Raw genomic sequence first — 6,822 nt, 5'->3', positions numbered from 1 at the left:
CCCAGCGTCCGCCGCGCGCTGGCGCCCCGCCCCGCCCCGCCGCGCGCGCGGGCGGATTGAGTCATCACGCCGCCCCGCCTCCTTGCCAACGCTTTCCTCCGCGCCCCTCCCGCCAGCTCCCAAGTGCGCAGGCGCAGCCTCGGCCCCCGTTTCCGCCTCTGCGCAGGCGCCGTGCCCCTCCCACGGCGGTTGGCCATATAGAGGCTGGGGGTGGGGGGGAGGTCAAGCGTAGCCTGTTCTCCTTTACCAAGATGGCGGCTCGTCCCTGTTTCGCCACAGTTCCTACGTTATGAGCTTGATTTCCTTACACTGATAAGAGAGGAACAGGTAATGTAACACTTTGCCTTGTGGATAACTAGAATGAGGGGAAGAGAGTTTCTTTAGGTGGAGCTTAGTGACCAGAGAGGAGGGGAGAGGCGGACGGGGGGAGGGCAGGTGGCAGTAAGAGTTCGGAACGACCACGGGGAGGGGGGACCTTTCACATCTGAGTCTCTCCTCCAGGAAGATGGCGGCAGCACCGAGCAGGGAGTGCCGGAGCTGGGCCGGGGAGGGATGGCGAGCGGCCCGCCCGGGCCGCTCTAGCCCCGGGCCGCCGTCGTCTCGGTGGTCGGGCCCGCGCCTCCATTGGCTGCCGCGGGTCACGTGGGCCTGCGGCGCCTACGCGGACCATAGAGTTGGGCGCCCGTCCCCGGGGACGTGGCCTTCTTGAGCCCAGGGCTGGGGCCCGCTCCTGACGGGAGGGAGGGTGGGCCGGCGGCCCCCGTCTTTCGCTAGGTGAGGCCTGGGGGCTCCTCCAAGCCCACTGCGGCTCGGGGCGGGAGGGCCCCGTGCCCGGCGGGGGCCAGCCGTGTCTGGCCGGTTCACCCCGGCTCCCGCGACCTGCAGGCCCGGGAGGCTGGGCGCGAATGCCTCAACTGTCAGTAAACACGACTCTGGAGTTTCCATTGGGCGCCCGCGCGGTGCGGGGAGCCGGAAGGTGCTTGTGCCCAAAGGGCGTCCTGACGAGACGTCTTTGAAAAGTGAAGCGCTCAGGGCCCGGCTTCCCCTCCCGGCCCACTCAGGGGACGGGAAGGGCAGCCCCTGCGTGGCGTCCTGGCGCCACGTAAAACCGGTGGAAGGCCGGCCTCTGTGTCTTATTAAGCACCGTCCGAAGGAATGTAGATGAGTCTTAGCGGAATCCTCCGGAACAGGGTGGTTTACCCTTGAGGTCCTCGGTTCTTGTCCTCGGCTGCCCTCAGGATCGCCTGCACCTGCGGCGGTGTCCGCAGCAGGACACGACGGGCGGGCGCTTCCTCTGCAGCTGGCTTTCTGAGGCCCTGTTACGACGAGGTGCGTCACAGTTAGGGTTTTGTCTGAGGCAGCCGGTAGTGCTCTTCTACAGAACAAGCTCCATGTGGGTTTCTGGGAGCAACCTGGGCTAATGAGACGTTGGACGAAGTCTAGTGCTCAGGGTGGTGTTTGATGACTGAGCACGAAGCACCCCCACGCTAAGCTCAAGAAGTACGGTTTATATTAGAGTCCTAAAGTAGTTGAGAAGGTATTTGGTTCAGAGTGGCTTCTGTTGTTTGAACTCCCAGTTCTCCGGATCTGAGACATCAACCACCCGCTTATCACGAGAGTTTTAGGTTTGGAGAAAACTGAGCGTACCCCCTCAAGTCTTGAAGGACATTTGAAAGCCATTGGAAACAGCGAAGATGAAACTTGCCTGTAACTGCTGTTAGTTCCACTCTGTGTCACGCCCTTTCGGGGCTTACCTCCTCTCTAATCAGACTGAGGTCACCTGAGTGAAGGAAAGCGCTCCTAAGATGTCGCTGGCCCTCATTCCTGGGCACTCGAGACCCCGCTGGATCCTTGTCACAGAGTGCCTTCTAAGGGGCCAGGCTGACCTCTCACCGTCCTGATGGGAGAATTTCTTCTTGAACCATCAAGTATTTAGTTTCTCCTTGGGTTTTGTTGTTTGGGGTTTCTGGTGGTTTGACTTTCACCTCATGACTACTTCAAGGGTAGAAAATATTTTTTAAAAACTTACTGGAAATGGCACTGTGCCATACCCTTAAGGTTTCTGAGGATGCGTAGTAAGGAGGACATAGACCTTTGTTTTCTCTTCCTCAGGCAGTTTGTGGTCTAATAGGGGAGATCGCCTTGTTAAGGAGTAGGTTAGTGTTCTAAGTGTGGCAATGGAAGTAGTACAAGGTATGGAGTAGGAAAGGGGCTTCCTTGCTGGCTCAGACAGTGAAGAACCTGCCTGTAATGCAGGAGAGCCAGGTTCTATCCCTGGGTCAGGAAGATCCCCTGGAGGAGGGCATGGCAACCCACTCCAGTATTCTTGCCCTGGAAAATTCCATGGACAGTGGAACCTGGTGGGCTGCAGTTCATATAGGGTCATAAAGAGTTGGATACAACTGAGCAACAAGTACTTTCACTTTCGTGGAGTAGGAAAAGGGGGCAGGGATTGCCTGTTGGAAAATCTTCACAAAGAACCTTGTCCTGAAACTGGGGTTTAGAAGATGAATAGGAGTTTTTCCAGGTGAACTGTGCTAGAAGGGACTGGCTTATGCAAAGGGGACAAGCAACTGGTATTTGAGGTGGCATACCCTCAAGAGGTTGAGAATTTGGTATACTGCTGGTTTTAACACTCTGACTTGGTGTCACAGGGTTGGTGAACACTCTGACTTGGACAGGATTTCAACTGATGAGTGTCCACCAAGATGACTTGGTGATGTTCAGTCACGAGTGGATCGCACAGATTCACTGTTAATGACGAGAACCCTTTATAGTGCTTAGATATTTGGTATGGCCCATTCAGCACACATTCGTCTCACAGAGCTAATGATCAGAGAAAGGTTCTTCCTTTTCCTGTGAAGAAATAACCTGGTTCCTGGAAGAAGCAGAGCACACAGCTCAAGTCCAGTTGCTGAATTTTGGTAGCAAAAAGTCCAGGGTACATGCTGTAAAACTTTCTGATCAAGTATAGAAAGAACCTTAATGTATCTTTTGTCTTGAATTGTAAAAGTGCCACAGCATTGAACATTTGAAGACCAAAAAAAGAAGTAGACTTTTTTATGTATATGCCATTTGAAAACTTGATGATATAAGTTGTTTCGAGCTGAAGTAAGATTTTCATTTCTTTTTACCTTTTTGTATTTTAATATCAGAGACATTTTAGGGGTGATATTCCCAGTCAGCTGCTGTTTACCAGGCGCATCAGCGCTTGTTGCTGCCATTAGACGAACCAGGCCTGCCTAGGCGCGCTGTTAGCCGCCTTGCTGGCGCTGCTGACGGTCTGGCGGCTGTGCGCGGGCCATTCGTGCTCTCCCTTAGTACTGCTTATTGGCAGCCATGGTTTTTAAAGTGGAAAATTAATTTTACTTCAAACCAGGATTATATCTTCATGCACCTTTTAAAAGATCAAATAAACCTGGAAAGACTTGAAAGAAAGAAAACCCATCAGTTTCCTTCCTCTGATCATGTGTCCCCCCCGACAGAAGACCTGTCTTTTCATTTTTTAAATTTATTTTTATTTGGAGGACAATTGCTTTACAGTGTTGTTGGTTTCTGCCGTACAACAGAAAGTGTGAATCAGCCATAAGTGAGTATACATGTAACCCTACCTCTTGCGCCCCCTCCCAGGCCCTCACCCACCCCTGTAGGTTGTCACGAAGCACAGGGTTGGGCTCCCTGTGTCACACAGCAACTTCCCTCCAGCTATTTCTGTTACTGTTCAGTCGCTCAGTCGTGTCCAACTCTTAGCGAACCTCATGGACGGCAGCACACCAGGCTTCCCTGTCCTTTACCATCTCCCGGAGCTTCCTCAAACCTCATGTCCATGGAATCGGTGATGCCGTCCAACCATCTCATCCTCTGTCGTCCCCTTCTCCTCCTGCCTTCAATCCTTCCTGGCATCAGGGTCTTTTCTAATGAGTCGGCTCTTCACATCAGGTGGCCAAAGTATTGGAACTTCAGCTTCACCATCAGTCCTTCCAATGAATATTCAGGTTTCTTTTCTTTAGGATTGACTTGTTTGATCTCCTTGCAGTCCAATGGACTCTCAAGAGTCTTCTCCAACACCGCAGTTCAAAAGCATCAGTTCTTCAGCTTTCTTTATGGTCCAACTCTCGCATCTATACATGACTACTGGAAAAACCATAGTTTTGACTATACAGACCTTTGTTGGCAAATTAATGTTGGCAAACTAGCTGTATAACATACAGTATATATTTCAGTGCTCCTCTCTGTCCTGCCCACTCCTTCCCACCCCCAATGTACCACAAGTCTGTTCTCTACCTCTCTGTGTCTATTCCTGCCTTGCAAATAGGCTCATTAGAACCGTTTTCCTAGATTCTCTATTATGTCTGTGTAAGTATACAATACTTGTTTTTCTTTTTCCGACTTGGTTTTACCATCTATAACAGGCTCTAGGTTCATCCACCTCATTCCAGCTGCCTCGTGTTCCAGGACACCTGTCTGTGATGCCACCTCTCACATCCATGCCTGACTTGCTCACTTACTTCTCTTCCCTCCCTGTCCCACACATCGTCTCTTCACTTATCAGGAGGTGCACCATTTCTTGTTCTCATTTGCCCCTCTGCCTTTGCTACACAGACAGTGCCCGCAATAGGTGCCCCTTTAATCTGCTTGTTGGATGTTTAGTCTTTATGACTACTGGCATACTGCTAACAGCTGTGCCAAATCGTATAATGGCACTTCTGGAGTTTTTGTTTTCCCTAAAGTTCATATGAATGGTTTTGGTTGTTTTCTTAGTTTTCTATGTATTTGCCGCTAGCATTCAGCCCCCAGTTCACCAGTTGTTTAAACCTCCTTCAGGGGACCCCGTCTTTCACCTGGTCAGTCTCTGCTGGCCCACGCCTCCTGCCTGCTGGAACCTCACTGCAGGCCTCACTGCTTTCGGTTTCCTGGAACCCCTGTCTTTCTCATTCTTGATCCCCGCCCCCGCCCCCAGCCCCCATTTTGATGGAGCGCTTCCTCAAGGAATTGGCTGGCAAATAAATTTTGAGAGCCTGGATATTTGGAGTGCATTGTTCGGCCCTTGTACTCGAGTGAGAGGTTGGACATCGGTTGCCCCCATTTTCCATTTCTCAGTGTCACCCTTGAAGTGTTCGCAGTTCTGATTCTTGAGCCTTTGTGTCTGACTGTGTTTTCTTTGAAGCTTGCAGGATTTTGTGTGAAATGCAAAATACCCAGTGCAGTGATGGCCCTTGGAGTCTGTTTTCGTCTAATGTCCTGCCGGCCCTTTGAGGCCCTTTATTGTGGAAACTTCTGATCTTCAGTGCTGGGTGTTTTTCTCAATGTAGTTGATTTCTTCCCGTTCTCACACTTCTTTCTAGAATTCAACTGTTGGACCTTCTGGATTGGCAGTCTGACTTCCTTAGGCTTCCCGTTTCTCTCTGGAAACATTCTTGTGGCCCTCCTGTTGAGCTCTCCTCACTCTATTTCTTAGCGCTTCTCTCCACCTTTCTGTGTCTTGTGGCCTCTCCTCTGTTTGTTTCCTGGATGTCCTCTGATCTCTCTGAGGACGTTGGAGAGTTTTCCCTGAAGTCACCACTTGCTTCTGGTTGCTTTTTGTGTTGGGATTTTGGCTTTCAGGGGGTTAGAGCCTTTTCTGGGATCTCCAGTGAAGTTTGCTTGCCTGCATACATGTCAGAGGGACCCTGGCCTCGGGGTTGGTTGGGGTCTGCTTCCTGTGGCACACACCGTGGAGGCACCTGGCTGGGCCATTCTATACAGCGCCCTGTTGGCTTGTGCAGGTCTCTTTGGATTCTCCGGAAGAATACCTCCCAGACTCTTGCCTGGCTTCCGGTCTTTAAGGGGCCTCCAGTGAGAGGAGAAGGTCAGGACCTTAGCAATGGCTGTGTAGGAACTTCATTCCCCTGCCTGCAGAGTGGCTTCCCAGCACTCTGCTGTTACTGGCGTTCCCCAGGGCAGGGATTCAGGTTCCCTTTTCCAGAGCGGGGGAGCCACTGCCTTCGGCCAAGAGGCCTCACAGGCAAAACAAAACAAAAAATGGTCTTTTTTGATAGTGTTTCCTAACTGCTTCTGTCTGGGCACCCTTTCGCAGCGCTATTTTAGCTACAGCTAGAGTCTTGCTCACATTTCCTACTCTTGTTTGCTCTGTCGCTTGGAGCCCAGCTGCGCGTTTTTCCTTGTCTTAAACGTGTGCTCAGGCACCCTGGTAGGAGCATGGATGGAGGCTGTGAACAGGTCAGTCTCCACAGTCAAGAAGTTCACATGGCAATGTGCAGAGCAAGATTTCAGTTGCTTATGATCGAAGATGACATTAAAATCATATTTCCCCTACAGATGCGAAAAATAAACATGAACATTTTAGTTGATGAGGGTGAGGGGTACAGGTACACCCAGATGTCATGGGGTGTTTCAGTAGCTTGGTTCAGTTCAGTCGCTCAGTCGTGTCCAACTCTTTGCAGCCCCATGGACTGCAGCACACCAGGCCTCCCTGTCCATCACCAACTACCGGAGCTTGTTCAAACTCATGTCCATTGAGTCGGTGATGCCATCCAACCATCTCATCCTCTGTCATCCCCTTCTCCTGCCTTCAATCTTTCCCAGTATCAGGGTCTTTTCAAATGAGTCAGTTCTTTGCATCAGGTGGCCAAAGTATTGGAGTTTCAGCTTCAGCATCAGTCCTTCCAATGAATATTCAGGACTGATCTCCTTTAGAATGGACTGGTTGGATCTCCTTGCAGTCCAGGGAACTCTCAAGAGTCATCTCCAACACCACAGTTCAAAAGCATCAATTCTTTGGTGCTCAGCTTTCTCTATGTTCCAACTCTCACATCCATACAT

At 51.2% G+C, this 6,822-nt stretch overlaps 1 protein-coding gene across 2 annotated transcripts in view; it reads left to right on the top strand.

Moving 5' to 3' along the window:
• Positions 1-181: 181 nt before the first annotated feature.
• The window catches only part of HDLBP (high density lipoprotein binding protein), a 57,947-nt gene continuing 51,306 nt past the window's right edge, over positions 182-6,822 (top strand). For both annotated transcript variants that reach the window (XM_052637172.1, XM_052637174.1), the window contains exon 1: positions 182-327. The gene's annotated coding sequence lies outside the window, so the exon portion shown is untranslated. The remainder of the gene's footprint in view (positions 328-6,822) is intronic.

This window comes from Budorcas taxicolor, chromosome 3, assembly GCF_023091745.1.
Source record: "Budorcas taxicolor isolate Tak-1 chromosome 3, Takin1.1, whole genome shotgun sequence".
NCBI lineage: Eukaryota > Metazoa > Chordata > Mammalia > Artiodactyla > Bovidae > Budorcas > Budorcas taxicolor.
This window is presented reverse-complemented; position numbering and strand designations above follow the sequence as displayed.